Source organism: Bufo bufo, chromosome 5, assembly GCF_905171765.1.
Source record: "Bufo bufo chromosome 5, aBufBuf1.1, whole genome shotgun sequence".
Classification (NCBI taxonomy): domain Eukaryota; kingdom Metazoa; phylum Chordata; class Amphibia; order Anura; family Bufonidae; genus Bufo; species Bufo bufo.
In genome coordinates this window covers 288,541,325-288,557,526 of record NC_053393.1, presented here as the reverse complement: position 1 = coordinate 288,557,526, position 16,202 = coordinate 288,541,325, and the positions used below count along the sequence as shown (strand labels likewise).

General features: G+C 47.9%; 1 protein-coding gene and 1 long non-coding RNA gene across 2 annotated transcripts in view; one reads left to right on the top strand and one right to left on the bottom strand.

Moving 5' to 3' along the window:
* Positions 1-16,202, top strand: part of RPRD1A (regulation of nuclear pre-mRNA domain containing 1A) — a 478,282-nt gene that overhangs the window by 411,420 nt on the left and 50,660 nt on the right. The window lies entirely within an intron of this gene.
* Positions 6,215-11,791, bottom strand: LOC121001328. The gene is made up of 3 exons (XR_005779030.1): positions 11,667-11,791; positions 11,345-11,347; positions 6,215-6,335 (listed from the first exon to the last, which is right to left on the bottom strand). It is a non-coding gene; the product is annotated as an uncharacterized LOC121001328 (long non-coding RNA).

The following is a 16,202-nucleotide window of genomic DNA, read 5'->3' as shown; positions in this document are numbered from 1 at the left end:
CAGAAGGACAGCTACAGGAGACACCATTTCTTTGGATTTTACAACTTAAGGGCAACGCATGTCTCAGTACAGCGACCCTAAAAGCACCAGGATGGAACCAGCAGTGGAGTACAGATACTCTGTGGAGGAATTTGACCGTATGATGTGGTTGCGGCTGAACTTCTTCGGACCCAATCCAGCTGAGAAATACGTGAAGTTCGTGAGGAGTCTAGTGTTCAAGTCCCTACTATACCGGGCAGAAGGTGACGGTCAGCTGCCACGTTGGGTGGACCTCCACCGGAAGTTACAGTTGCGGGACAGAGAGAGCTCAGTCTCCCCTCCCCAGCGGCAGAGTGTCCAGCAGGGAATCGGGAGCCCAGTCTCCATTCCCCAGCGGCAGTGTGAATTGCAGGGAATTGGGAGCCCAGTCTCCATTCCCCAGCGGCAGTGTGAAGTGCAGGGAGAGGAGAGCAGCGTCCTCCCTCCCCAGCGGCAGGCTGAGTTACAGTGGGCAGAGGTAGTTGTTCCTGCCCCCCAGCAGCAGAGTGATATGCCGGGAAGGCAGTGTGAAATGCAGGGAGAGGAGAGCAGCGTCCTCCCTCCCCAGCGGCAGGCTGAGTTACAGGGGGCAGAGGTAGTTGTTCCTGCCCCCCAGCAGCAGAGTGATTTTTTGGGAATTGGGAGCCCAGTCTCCATTCCCCAGCGGCAGAGTGTCCAGCAGGCAATAGAGAGCCCAGTCTCCTTTCCCCAGCAGCAGGACACTGTATTGGGAGCGGAGACGGTCGGTCGCCCTCCCCAGCGGCTGGAAGTATGTATGGGAGAGGAGCTCGTTACCCCCTCTCCCCAGCGGCAGCTTAACGCACCAGAGGGAGACAGTAAGCCCCACAACAGTGCAGATGGGACCGTGGTCTCTGCACTTACAGCACAGGGGGTAGAGACAGTCGGTCTCCCCCTCCAACAACCAGACTCTAAGCCAGGGAGCAACACAGAGACCGGGAGTACCAGCTTCCAACATAACCTTGGTGGACTCACTGGACAGAGACAGGCTACCCAATGCAACAGGTCCAGTATTGGGTTGTGGGTGGGCTGCCAGACTAACTCAGGTACCGACCGGCGTGAGGTTAGGTATCTGGTTAGTCTTCCCTGGGGGGGGGGAGATGTGTGGCGAAACCAACATCGCCACTGGGTTTTGGAGAGGCCTGTTTATCAGCCTCTTGCCTCAGGATTATGGCCCATACTAACTTTTAAACCCCTGAACCTATTCAAGTGAATTTTGGATAGGTTTTCCCCAAGTTATACTGTTTAAATTGATGTAAGTTATATGTATGGCCAATGTAAACTCACAAAGTTGTAACAATTTATAATAAGTGTAACTTGTCAGCTTGGGAGGAATATGCTGGGTGTGTTTCTATTGTGCCATTGTCCCATTGTGTGTTTAAATGGTGATGTCTGTCCTGTTGTCTGCACATGTGTATTGGTGATTTCTCTTTGTCTTGAGAGATAATTGGATTACGCCTCGGGTGTCTCCAGGGCAGAGAGGAGGAAACCATGATGCATTGTGGGGATGTATTGTCTCTGTAAAACCTGCTTGAGCCAGATTGCCATGCTGCCAGCCAGGGCCCAAAAGATACTTTTACTAACTTTTCAACCCCTGGTCTGATTCATGCCATTTTGTAATATGTTGTTCCCCTGAATGGATTGATTGTGAATATGTAATTTTTATGTGAATGTGATGTATGGTTTTAGAGTTATGAAAGTTAGGTAGAAAGTATGTTTTAACTGTATGTGTAATTGAGTTTCCTCTCAGGATAAGGGGAGGGAATATGTGGGATGTAACTGATATGTGATTGGTTGTTTTATACCTCCCTGTGGGCGGTCCTGTATTTGAAAAGACTGTAATAAAAACCAGGCTGGGTGTGCCAGCACCTCAGACCACTGCTTGACCCTCAACACGGAGCCTTGTCTCGTTATTGGGGGGATCCGCTGTATGCTGTTAGAGACTGATTGCCAGGAGTGTAAGCTGATTCCTGTTCGTCTGCTAGCAGCTATTCGTGAGGTTCCAGTTTGGAGTGCTATTTTGTATCCAGTTCGGGATTTTGGTGGTCTGCAGTAGCTGTGCCTGTCTCTCAGAAAGGGGCATATCGCCTAAACGGATTTTAACCCCTTGTCTGCAGAAACGGACCGTTACAGCCACCTTTTGCTTTGATTACTGCTTTGCACACTCTTGGCATTCTCTTGATGAGCTTCAAGAGGTAGTCCCCTGAAATGGTTTTCACTTCACAGGTGTGCCCTGTCAGGTTCAATAAGTGGGATTTCTTGCCTTATAAATGGGGTTGGGACCATCAGTGGTGTTGAGGAGAAGTCAGGTGGATACACAGCTGATAGTCCTACTGAATAGACTGTTAGAATTTATATTATGGCAAGAAAAAAGCAGCTAAGTAAAGAAAAACGAGTGGCCATCATTACTTTAAGAAATGAAGGTCAGTCAGCCGAAAAATTGGGAAAACTTTGAAAGTAAGGGCTATTTGACCATGAAGGAGAGTGATGGGGTGCTGCGCCAGATGACCTAGCCTCCACAGTCACCGGACCTGAACCGAATCGAGATGGTTTGGGGTGAGCTGGACCGCAGAGTGAAGGCAAAAGGGCCAACAAGTGCTAAGCATCTCTGGGAACTCCTTCAAGACTGTTGGAAGACCATTTCAGGGACTACCTCTTGAAGCTCATCAAGAGAATGCCAAGAGTGTGCAAAGCAGTAATCAAAGCAAAAGGTGGCTACTTTGAAGAACCTAGAATATGACATATTTTCAGTTGTTTCACACTTGTTTGTTATGTATATAATTCCACATGTGTTAATTCATAGTTTTGATGCCTTCATAGTCATGAAAATAAAGAAAACTCTTTGAATGAGAAGGTGTGTCCAAACTTTTGGTCTGTACTGTACATCAGGGTCAGCGTCATGATGTCTGTTGAACACTTATTGAGGATTTGTTCAAATTTGGTGCAGTATTCAGGATTGTCTTTAAAGAACGTAGGACGTATCCTTATACGCAAGCCCCTTGGGATCATCTTGGTTTTGAGATATTCTGCAAATGTGACACTGTGTAGCTCAAAATTTAGCAGTTTCTTAGTTTCACATTCTAATTTTCTCTCCTGCAGTTCTACTGCCGGGGTCTGGAGAAAATCACTGGATGAGGTGACTTGTGCCAGAACGGTTGAAATCTCATTATCTGCAAAAGATAAGGTGTTGTCGGCCATTATGGTAGTCCTGGTGCGTTCCAAATCAGGGATGCTTAATATATAGAACAAATTTGTTCACACCGGGCTTCTGCTGTTTATAGGGTTCTTACCCCAGTCATAATATAATAAAAATCACAGCAGTAGGAGATTCCTTAGATTGCGATTTATTTTGTGATGGTTAAATACGACTGTAACAGAACTATGCCGCATGTCTGGACTGTTAATAGGACCGAACGCGGTCAGCGGTGTATACGAAAGAATCTATGGAACTGTTTTGGGCAGGAAATTGTGCTTGCGGTCGGTCATAAAGGACTTCACTTAACTTTTGATCCGCTGGAGGGATTTGTGTGATTTTTGGGAGTGTTTATGTTTGATGTATGCTGAGTTTAAATATGTAATTTTTATGGAGATGGAATGTATGGTTTTAAAGTTAGAGTGTATGTTTAAAAACTGTATTTTTACTGTCTGTGATAGTTATGTTAATCCATAATTATATCACAGACAGAAGAGAGGATTTTGTGTATTTGGGTGGTGATTCCTCTCCTATTGTTCCCACATGTGTATTCGTGGTTTCCCTTTGTCCTGGGAGATAAGTGAATTGTTCTTCGGGTGTCTCCAGAGCAGAGAGGAGGAAACCATGATGCATTGTGGGGACCTGCATAAATACGGGCGGGTAGCCCTCAATAAAGAGTTCATGTTTTTCTAACCCTTCAAAACGCAGCCTTGTCTCGTTCTTGAGAGGGAAAATATCGGATCGTTACGCTGCTCTTTTTACCGCTGAACCCGACCAGCTGCCCTCGTACCCAGCAGCTTGCCAGGAAAAGGACGTCCCCAACGGCTGATACCCTCTCACTATCTGGGTAGCCGTTACATTGGTGGCAAGCGGTGGGATTGGTCCTTTTATCCAACGAGCAAGTGCTGAATGGAGTCTCAATACGCCCGGCTGAAAAGACCCACACTAAAGGATTTATTGGAGAGTCGTGGTAGGAGTGCCAGTAACAAACCACGGAGGGAGCTGATCGCTGACCTGCTGGAGCTGGACGGAATGGATAGATCCATGGAAGGAACGGAGCCCCTTGCACCTGCCAGCGAGGACGATGTAATTACTGGTATCGTACAGCGGAGGTTATCCTTGTATCCAGAAACGTCCGTGGAACTACTAAACCAACTGTTCCGGGAAGCAAGGGAAGAGATACGAACTAAGAGGGGACAAGAACTGGAACTGGTAAGAGTTACGCAGCTCATTACACATGCAGTGCCTACTCCCACACACCCTGCTACGGGAAAAAAAATACCATTCACTGCATTTAAAACTTTTGTAAAAAGTGAGGAGGAAATAGATGGATATTTGGCGGACTTTGAGAGACAGTGCTCACTACACCAGGTACCACCAGACCAATGGGTCACTATTTTGTCGGGGAAATTGTCGGGCAAAGCCAATGAAGCCTTTCGGGCTCTTGCTCCAGAGGATATTTTGCAATACCAGCAAGTTAAAAAGGCGCTGCTAACCCGATATGCCGTAACCCCAGAAGCCTACCGCCGTCGCTTCCGAGAATCCAAAAAGAAGTCTGTGGACTCCCACATGGAATGGGCAAACAGGATACAAAGGGTGGCGTCACATTGGGTGCGAGGGTGCAATGCCAACACCGGAGAGGAAGTGTTACAGTTGTTCTTGATGGAACATTTCTTCCAAGATCTGGCTGCGGAAATACAGGACTGGGTGAGAGATCGCCGCCCGGCCAACTTAACTGAGGCAGCGCGTCTAGCAGATGAATACGCGGAAACAAGGTAGGTGAGCCAAGGTACCACACGACCAGCACCTAGAACAGAGACACGCACCCCAACCTACTCTGCACGCACCGAATTTCGGGCTCCAGTACCCCCAGGACCGCCACGCCCCCAGGGGTCTAACAACCAGCCCCGGGAACCTTACAAAGTGACATGTCATCGCTGCAGCAACCCAGGACATATTGCCCGTTATTGCCCTCTGGGATCAACCAATAATAACTGGAGGCGCACAACCCCTAACAACGGGACCCCGCCAGCACGGCCCTCGGGTGCTCACTGCCTGGAAATTGAAGGGAGCCCTGAGGAGTGTTTGGGAATCTTGTATGAGGCCAACCCCATACAAGCTGCCTCCCCAGATAACCGCCAGCATCACCGCCAGGAGGTGCGAGTGAACGGACAGATAGCACAAGGCCTACGGGACACTGGTGCTACCCTCACTTTGGTACAGAAACATCTGCTAAAAACAGAACATGTATCTAATCGTACCGTTGCTGTTCGTGTCGCAGGTGGGGCTGTTTTTCGCTTACCCACCGCCCGGATCCACTTGGATTGGGGAGTCGGGTCGGGAAAGACCACAGTGGGCATCATGGACAATTTGCCTGCGGAGGTCGTGTTGGGCAACGACATTGGCCCTCTAGCCTCAGCTTTTTTACCCACGACTGCTGCTGCTTGCCCCGTGACCACCCGCTCACAGGCCCGTACCGAGGACGATCCTACAACAGGTCGGGAGACCCAGGTAAGCCACCAGCAGGCACTTAGCACCAACACCCCAGAGAGACCCATAGCTTGGGACACCCCAGAAGAGTTTGGGAGGGAAACTAGACAGGACGCTACCCTCCAAAGGTACCGAGAATTAGCCGACAGTAGAGGGGATGAGCAGGAACGTTTTATATGGGAGGGCGACAGGTTGTATAGACTGACCGAAGGCAGAAAGAGAGGCTGAGTCCCTTCGCAGAAGCGCCAACTGGTAGTGCCCAGAAAGTACCGGTTGGAACTTCTCCGAATTGGCCATGACATTCCGTTGGCAGGGCATCTAGGGGGTAACCGCACCACCCACAGGATCACCCAGACCTTCTTTTGGCCAGGGGTCTCGAGGGATGTGCGACGTTACTGCAGCACTTGTGACGTATGCCAATGGGTAGGAAAGAGAGGGGATCATCCTAAAGCTCGACTGTCACCTATGCCCATGATCGAGGAGCCATTTAGCAGGGTGGCAGTCGACCTAGTAGGACCCCTACCTAACCCCAGCCCCTCGGGCAAAAAGTACATTCTGACCGTAGTGGACTATGCTACCCGCTACCCAGAAGCCGTCGCTCTGATGAATATCCAGGCTGACACTGTGTCACGGATGGTGTACAGGAAACAAGACAATACAATATAAACAATGACTCACTGGATCCACAACTAAGGAACAAAAGGGAGACCCCTGCATGAGACCTGCCGCTCTCCCTTATTGCTCAGCCTATGCGACCACCCCAAAGGTGGATGGGCGCATATCTACGTACCTCGACAATCTTACACCTGAAGACCCTACAATAGTGAGGGGATACGACCACCGGCTCCCTACACAGACACGGAGGGAGTCAGGGTCACCTGGATCCAGAAAACAGAAAATCATAAATACATAAACAGCACTTATCTTGCAGACGACTGGGGACTGTGGACTGAGAACTAGGAACAGCATGCACACACACTCCAGGAAGTTGTATAAGCCGCACACTACTGCATTCTGGGGAGGAACTTAAAGGGCAGCAATCAGTCCAACTGCATGACAGCTGAGATAGACTAACGAGATGAGGAACTCAACCAAAACAAAGAAATTCAAGGAGGAGGATCTGAAAGGCTCCTGTCAGAGCTTCTCAGCTGTCTGGCTGTGACAGTACCCCTCCCTCTACGAGTGGACTCCGGACACTCAGAGCCCACCTTCTCAGGATGGGACCTATGGAAAGCCCTGATGAGACGAGAGGCCTTAATGTCCGTCACTGGGACCCACATCCTCTCCTCAGGACCATAACCCTCCCAATGAACGAGGTACTGGAGGGAACCGCGGACAAGACGAGAATCCACAATCCTAGAGACCTGAAATTCAAGATTTCCATCAACCATAATCGGAGGAGGAGGCAAAGGCGAGGGTACAATAGGTTGAACATAAGGTTTCAATAAGGACTTATGAAAAACATTATGGATCTTCCAAGTCTGAGGAAGATCAAGACGGTAGGCAACAGGATTGATGACAGACAGGATCTTGTAAGGCCCAATAAACCTAGGACCCAACTTCCAGGAGGGAACCTTCAATTTGATATTCTTGGTAGACAACCACACCAGATCACCAACATTCAGGTCCGGACCAGGCACACGTCTCTTATCTGCCACACGCTTATATCTCTCACTCATGCTCTTTAGATTATCCTAAATCTTTTGCCAAATAGATGACAAAGACGAGGAGAATCTGTCCTCATCAGGTAAACCAGAAGACCCCTCTCCCGAGAAAGTCCCAAACTGCGGATGAAACCCATATGCACCAAAAAATGGTGACTTATCAGAGGACTCCTGACGACGGTTATTTAAAGCAAACTCAGCAAGGGACAAAAAAGAACACCAATCCTCCTGATTCTCCGCCACATAACAGCGCAGGTATGTCTCCAGATTCTGATTGACGCGCTCCGTCTGGCCATTCGACTGCGGATGGAAAGCAGAAGAGAATGACAACCGAACCCCCAAGCGAGAACAGAAAGCCTTCCAGAATCTGGAAACAAACTGCGTGCCCCTATCAGAGACTATGTCTGAAGGAATACCATGCAATTTGACAATGTGGTCAATAAATGCCTGCGCCAGCGTCTTAGCATTAGGCAAACCAGGAAAAGGGATAAAATGCACCATTTTGCTAAAACGGTCCACCACCACCAGAATCACAGTCTTCCCCGAGGAACGAGGCAAGTCCGTTATGAAGTCCATGGACAGATGTGTCCAAGGACGGGAAGGAATGGGCAAAGGGAGGAGAGGACCTGATGGCCGTGAATGAGGGACTTTGGCACGAGCGCAAGTCTCGCAAGCTGCCACAAAACCCTCAACTGACCTACGAAGCGCAGGCCACCAGAATCTCCGAGCGATGAGATCTAGTGTGGCTCTTGCCCCCGGGTGCCCAGCAAGGACCGTATCGTGGTGTTCTTTAAAAATCTTGTGTCTCAAAGCGGGAGGCACAAACAACCTCCCAGGAGGACAAAGATCAGGAGCTTCTGACTGGGCTGCCTGCACCTCTGCCTCCAATTCAGGAAAAAGAGCAGAGACCACCACACCTTCAGCCAAAATGGGACCCGGGTCTTCAAAATTCCCACCTCCCGGAAAACAACGTGACAGGGCATCTGCCTTCACATTCTTAACCCCAGGGCGGAACGTGACAACAAAATTAAACCTTGAAAAGAACAAAGACCATCTGGCTTGTCTCGGGTTCAGACGCTTGGCTGACTCCAAGTAGGCCAGATTTTTATGGTCAGTAAACACGGTAATAGGGTGTCTGGCTCCCTCTAGCCAATGGCGCCATTCCTCAAAAGCCAACTTGATGGCCAACAATTCCCTATCTCCCACATCATAATTTCTCTCTGCGGAGGAGAGTTTCTTTGAGAAAAAGGCACACGGTTGCCATTTGGCAGGAGAGGAACCCTGAGACAAGACCGCACCCACCCCTACCTCAGAAGCATCAACCTCAACTATGAAGGGTAACGAAATATCAGGTTGTACCAGGATGGGAGCGGAAGCAAAACTCTCCTTGATATTAGAAAAGGCCTTACGTGCCTCTACCGACCAGGAAGAAAAATCTACCCCCTTTCTGGTCATATCAGTGAGTGGTTTAACAACAGAGGAATAATTCAAAATAAATTTCCTGTAATAATTGGCAAAGCCCAAAAAACGCATCAGCGCCTTCTGATTCTCAGGAAGCTCCCACTCAAGCACAGCGCGGACCTTCTCGGGGTCCATGCGAAAACCAGAAGCGGAGACAAGAAACCCCAGAAATTGAATTTCTGGAACTGCAAACACACATTTTTCCAGTTTTGCGTATAATTTATTCTCCCGCAGAATGAGCAAGACCTGACGTGAGTGTTCCTTATGAGTCTTGAAATCAGGAGAAAAAAATCTAAATGTCATCCAAATACACTAATACAAATTTTCCCATTAAATGATAAAAAATGCTGTTGACGAAATGCTGAAAAACGGCTGGGGCATTCATCAAACCAAAAGGCATAACCAAATTCTCAAAATGGCCCTCAGGGGTATTGAAAGCCGTCTTCCATTCGTCTCCTTCTCTGACCCTGACCAGGTTGTATGCCCCTCTTAGGTCTAATTTGGAAAAGACTTTAGCCCCAACAACCTGGTTAAACAGGTCCGGGATCAGAGGAAGCGGATAAGGATCACGAATAGTGATACTGTTCAGCTCCCTGAAATCCAGACAAGGTCTTAAAGAACCATCTTTTTTGTTAACAAAGAAAAAGCCAGCGGCAACAGGTGACTTCGAGGGTCGTATGTGTCCTTTTCTCAGACTCTCAGAGATATAAGCACGCATAGCGACCCTCTCAGGTTGGGAGAGATTGTATAAACAAGATTTAGGCAGCTTGGCGTCTGGGATGAGATTAATAGGGCAATCATACTCCCTGTGCGGAGGCAAATCCTGAACTCCACTCTCAGAGAAGACATCCGAAAATTCAGAGAGGAAAGGTGGTACAGTCTTAGTAGAAACCTCAGAAACAGATGTTATGAGGCAATTCTCTCTGCAAAAGTCACTCCAACCATTTATTTGCCTCGCTTGCCAATCAATGGTGGGGTTATGTTTAGTGAGCCAGGGTAGTCCCAACACTAGAGGAGTAGGCAAACCGCTAAGGACGAAACATGACACATCCTCAACATGAGCATCACTCACAATTAAACGGATATTGTGAACTATGCCCTTTAATGATTTCTGAGAAAGTGGAGCGGAATCAATAGCAAAAACAGGAATATCCTTTCCCAAAGTGCATACCTGGAAACCATGAGTTATTGCAAATTGATTATCAATGAGATTGACAGCTGCTCCACTATCCACAAAAATCTCACAAAAAATGCTCTTGCTCTCTAGCGCCACCCTAGCAGGTAGGACAAAACGGGAACTACAAGCAAACGGAAAACCTTAAATTTCCGCCTCAACCCTGCCAATAGTAACAGACGGAACATTTTTAAAAATTTTTTTCCTTTTTGTCTCTTTATTACTCCCAGAAAGCTGCCTGAATCTCCTAGAGGGACAAACATTTGCCAAATGATTTATACCTCCACAACAAAAACAAACCCTCCCATGCGGGCTGAATCTTCTATTGTCTGAGGCAATCAACCCCAGCTGCATGGGTTCCTGCTCAGAAGGGGCTGACAGTGACTGAGACCCCTGCGCACAGAATGAGACCGCTGCACTGTCCCGGGACTGAGTATGACAGGAAGGAGAGATCTCTCCTCTCTCACTAAGACGCCTGTCAATACGAACGGCCTGAGACATAGCAGAGTCCAGGGAGATTGGCCTCTCATGAAAGGCAAATGCATCTTTCAATCCCTCTGAAAGACCCTGGCAAAATTGACTTCGGAGTGCAGCATCATTCCAACCAGTATCAGCTGCCCATCTCCGAAATTCTGAGCAGTATATCTCTGCGGATTGTTTACCCTGGCATAACAGACGTAGTTTAGACTCAGCCAGAGCAATACGATCCGGATCATCATATATCTGACCCAGGGCTAAAAAGAATTCATCCACTGAGCGGAGGGGCCGTGCCCCCTCCGGTAGCGAAAAGGCCCAAGACTGAGCGTTACCCCTGAGCAGCGATACAATGATCCCCACCCTCCGTTCTTCATCACCAGAGGAATGGGGAAGAAGGCGAAAATGGAGTTTGCAAGCCTCTTTAAAACGCACAAAACTCTCACTACCCCCAGAGAACGTATCCGGGAGCGAGATCTTAGGCTCAGCACAAACTCCATGAACGCAAGCTGAACCGGTCACTTGAAACTGAGAAAAAATCCTACGGAGATCAGCTACCTCCAATGAAAGACCCTGGAGGCGTTCAGCCAAAAGTGAAACCGGATCCATGCTTGAGACGGTTTTGGTGGCTTATAATGTCACGGATGGTGTACAGGAAACAAGACAATACAATATAAACAATGACTCACTGGATCCACAACTAAGGAACAAAAGGGAGACCCCTGCATGAGACCTGCCGCTCTCCCTTATTGCTCAGCCTATGCGACCACCCCAAAGGTGGATGGGCGCATATCCACGTACCTCGACAATCTTACACCTGAAGACCCTACAATAGTGAGGGGATACGACCACCGGCTCCCTACACAGACAAGGAGGGAGTCAGGGTCACCTGGATCCAGAAAACAGAAAATCATAAATACATAAACAGCACTTATCTTGCAGACGACTGGGGACTGTGGACTGAGAACTAGGAACAGCATGCACACACACTCCAGGAAGTTGTATAAGCCGCACACTACTGCATTCTGGGGAGGAACTTAAAGGGCAGCAATCAGTCCAACTGCATGACAGCTGAGATAGACTAACGAGATGAGGAACTCAACCAAAACAAAGAAATTCAAGGAGGGGGATCTGAAAGGCTCCTGTCAGAGCTTCTCAGCTGTCTGGCTGTGACACACTGTCGCCAGTGCCTTAGTCGGGATATTCACCAGAGTGGGATTCCCTCAGGAAATCCTATCTGACCGAGGAACCCAGTTCACTGCAGACCTAACTCAGCAGCTATGGAAAGTCTGCGGTGTCAAAACCCTGCTTAGTTCACCGTACCACCCCCAAACTAACGGCCTCTGTGAACGCTTTAATGGTACCCTAAAGCAATTGCTGCGGACCTTTACGGCGGAATACAGAGACTGGGAGCGATTCTTGCCACACCTCTTGTTCGCATATCGAGAGGTGCCGCAGGAATCCACAGGGTTCTCCCCTTTCGAGTTGCTCTATGGACGGCGGCTACGAGGCCCCCTCGACCTCGTCCGGGAGCACTGGGAGGGAGAGATAGAACATGAGGGGGTCCCTATCGTACCTTATGTGCTGGAGATGCGCGACCGCATGGGGCACCTAGCCAGGATGGCCCGAGAACACCTCCAGGCGGCACAGGGCCGTCAGAAACAGTGGTACGATCGGGGAGCTAGACTGAGAACGTTCCAGGTAGGGCAGAAAGTCCTAGTACTTAGACCAGTTAAAGGGAACAAACTACAGACCTCCAGTCAAGGCCCTTACAAGGTGGTGGCCCAGGTCTGTGACACCACCTATGTGATTGCCAGTAGCAAGGACGAAAGGATACAGAAGTCCTTTCATATAAACTTATTAAAAGAGTACCAGGAAAGACCCGAAGATATAGCAGCCATATGTATCCCGGCCACTGAAGATCCTGACAGCCTCCCCATCCCAGATCTGTTAGCCGAATCCGAGCCTAAAACTCTGCTTAATACCGTACAGCTAGGGGAGCGATTAACTCCCACAGAAAGGGAGCAACTCCAACAATTGTTAGCCGAGAAAAGAGTGACGTTTTCCCAGGAGCCCGGTTACACCCCCTTAGCGACATTATGTCGAAACCCCAGGACAAAACCCTCTCCGACAGACTCCCTATAGAATCCCCGAAGCCGTAAAAGAAGAGATGAGAAAGGAGATTCAGGAGATGTTAAAACTAGGAGTTATAGAGCCATCCAACAGCCCCTGGGCATCCCCAGTCGTTCTAGTCCCCAAAAAAGACGGAATGACCCGTTTCTGTGTCGATTATCGACGCCTCAATGACCGAACCGTGACAGACGCATACCCCATGCCCCGAGTGGACGAACTATTAGATCGTATTGCCAGGGGACGCTATCTGACCACCATCGATCTGTGCAAAGGGTACTGGCAGATTTCCCTGGCCAAGGACGCTATCCCTAAGTCGGCATTTGTCACCCCGTTTGGCTTGTACCAGTTTAAGGTCATGCCCTTCGGGATGAAAAACGCCCCAGCTACCTTTCAGCGCTTAGTGGATCGCCTCCTTGATGGCTTCCAGGATTTCGCTTGCGCATACCTGGATGACATTGCGATCTATAGTGAGACTTGGGGGGAGCACCTGAGACACGTAGAGACTGTGCTAGATCAGATTAGGGCCGCCGGCCTCACCCTGAAACCAGAGAAATGTAATTTTGGTATGGCTGAGGTCCAGTACCTGGGACACAGAGTGGGGTGTGGGAAACAACGACCAGAACCCGCTAAGGTAGAGGCCGTAGCCAATTGGCACACACCCCACACTAAAACTCAAGTGTTAGCATTCTTAGGGACAGCGGGGTACTACAGGAAATTTGTCCCTGACTACAGTGCCATCGCCAAACCCCTGACAGATTTAACAAAGAAGAATTTGCCTAGGGTAGTCCTGTGGTCTCCCGGCTGTGAAGCGGCGTTCCAAACCCTGAAACAAGCCTTGATCAACGCACCCATTTTGTCTGCCCCCGTCCCTAACAAAAGATTTGTCGTCCACACAGATGCGTCCATGTACGGACTGGGGGTAGTGCTAAGCCAGGTCGGAGAAGATGGGGGCGAACACCCTGTCGCATACCTGAGTAGAAAGCTATTACCCAGGGAAGTGAGCTATGTGGCAGTGGAAAAAGAATGTCTAGCCCTGGTCTGGGCTCTAAAGAAGCTCACACCGTACCTTTACCGTCAGGAATTCACCCTGATCACAGACCACAACCCCCTGGTATGGCTGAACCGAGTGGCTGGGGACAATGGACGATTGCTGAGATGGAGCTTGGCCCTACAACCGTATAACTTTTCCATTCAATATCGCCCTGGCCGGTTCAATGGGAACGCAGACGGACTGTCCAGACAAACTAAACTTTTACCTTAACAGCAGACCGGACAGCCCCAAGTTGACCCGAAAAGGATCAATCCGGGTCTGCCGGAGTGTTCCACAAAAGGGGAGCAGTGTAACAGAACTATGCCGCATGTCTGAACTGTTAATAGGACCGAACGCGGTCAGCGGTGTATACTAAAGAATCTATGGAACTGTTTTGGGCAGGAAATTGTGCTTGCGGTCGGTCATAAAGGACTTTACTTAACTTTTGATCCGCTGGAGGGATTTGTGTGATTTTTGGGAGTGTTTATGTTTGATGTATGCTGAGTTTAAATATGTAATTTTTATGGAGATGGAATGTATGGTTTTAAAGTTAGTGTATGTTTAAAAACTGTATTTTTACTGTCTGTGATAGTTATGTTAATCCATAATTATATCACAGACAGAAGAGAGGATTTTGTCTATTTAGGTGGTGATTCCTCTCCTATTGTTCCCACATGTGTATTCGTGGTTTCCCTTTGTCCTGGGAAATAAGTGAATTGTTCTTCGGGTTTCTCCAGAGCAGAGAGGAGGAAACCATGATGCATTGTGGGGACCTGCATAAATACGGGCGGGTAGCCCTCAATAAAGAGTTCATGTTTTTCTAACCCTTCAAAACGCAGCCTTGTCTCGTTCTTGAGAGGGAAAATATGGGATCGTTACGCTGCTCTTTTTACCGCTGAACCCGACTCTACCTCTGGACCGCGTGGATGGGGTTATACCAGCTGCCCTCGTACCCAGCAGCTTGCCAGGAAAAGGACGTCCCCAACGGCTGATACCCTCTCACTATCTGGGTAGCCGTTACAACGACAATAACGTGTTAACGCGTTTTCGGCTAGATTAGACTTCATCAGACACTATGAGAAGAAAAGCAGTAGTGTCATATATATATATATATATATATATATATATACAAGGTATTGACATAAACATGTATAACATACCATGGACGACAATAAACATGAAAAAACATAAAACATTTATTATATTATGACTGGGGTGGGAACCCTATAAACAGCAGAAGCCCAGTGTGAACAAATTTGTTCTATATATAGTAATCTAAGTCAGTTACCAATTAGGATAAAAAAAAAAAACAACTCCAAACAGATTTCTCATAAACAAAAAACTGGTAGGAGTAGATCAGGGTGCCATATAAGATCATATTTCTCAACTCTTTTGAAAAGCAGCGACAATCCCAGTACCTTCACACCAGCAGGGATTAGGGTTTTATTCTCCAATCTTTTTAGTAAAAAATACGAACGGATCCTTCATGGCAATCATAAACCTAAAAGACTTGAACAAATATATTTGGTAAAAAACATTCAAGATGGAGACAGTAAAATCCACGATCAATCTTCTTTCAGAAAATTGCTTTATGGTGACTATAGATCTAACAGACGAGTACTACCATGAACCCATACACAGAATATCAAACGTTTTTAAGACTGGCAGCTTCAGATCCTGCTATTCGGCCTTTGCCCAGTCCCCAGAGTCTTCACAAAAATTATGGGAGAGGTAGCAAGATTCATTTATCATTCAGAAATATTGCTGATACCCTACCTCGATGACCTCTTCATTGCCGCACCTTTGGAGAATTCTCTAAGTTTGCATTCACAGGTGGCTATAGACACCTTATCAAATTTAGTCTGGCTGATCAACGCCCAGAAGTCAGACCTCCTTCCAGATCAAAAACATGTACTCCTTGGTGTCCTGAATTCTCGTCAACTGACCTCCTTTCTTCCAGTAGAAAAGCAAAAAGGTCTAATCCCGAATGTGTCAAATTTTTACCAAAAGAACGATCAGCAAAATCATGAAGTTCTAGGCCTCATGATTTCAACCATATCCTCGGCACAATGGGCCCAAGCCCACTCAAGGGTACTTCAATCTTTTCTTCTAATTTCATGGGACAAAAGACAAACCTCTCTAAACAAAAAGCAAGTAGTATCTTTTAAAGTAAAACTATCTTTGAACTGGTGGCTAGATCAGAAAAATCTTTCCCGAGGAGTAGAATGGGGTCAGAAGAATCAGCTCATATTAACAACGAATGCGAGCAGACAGGGCTGGGGCACTCACCTAGAAAATCTAGTGAAACAAGGGTCATGGCATCCTCATCTGGCTCAAGCATCTTCAAACATGCAGGAACTATCAGCAGTATTGCAGGCCTTAAAAGCCTTTTCTCTACTTCTCAATTCAAGACACATAAAAATTCTGTCAGACAACACCACAACAGTTGTCTATCTAAACAAACAGGGGTAAACAAGAAGTCGAGCTTTGTCAGTAATCTCAGTGAAAATATTCAGGTGGACAGAAAGAAACCTAATGTCTCTCTTG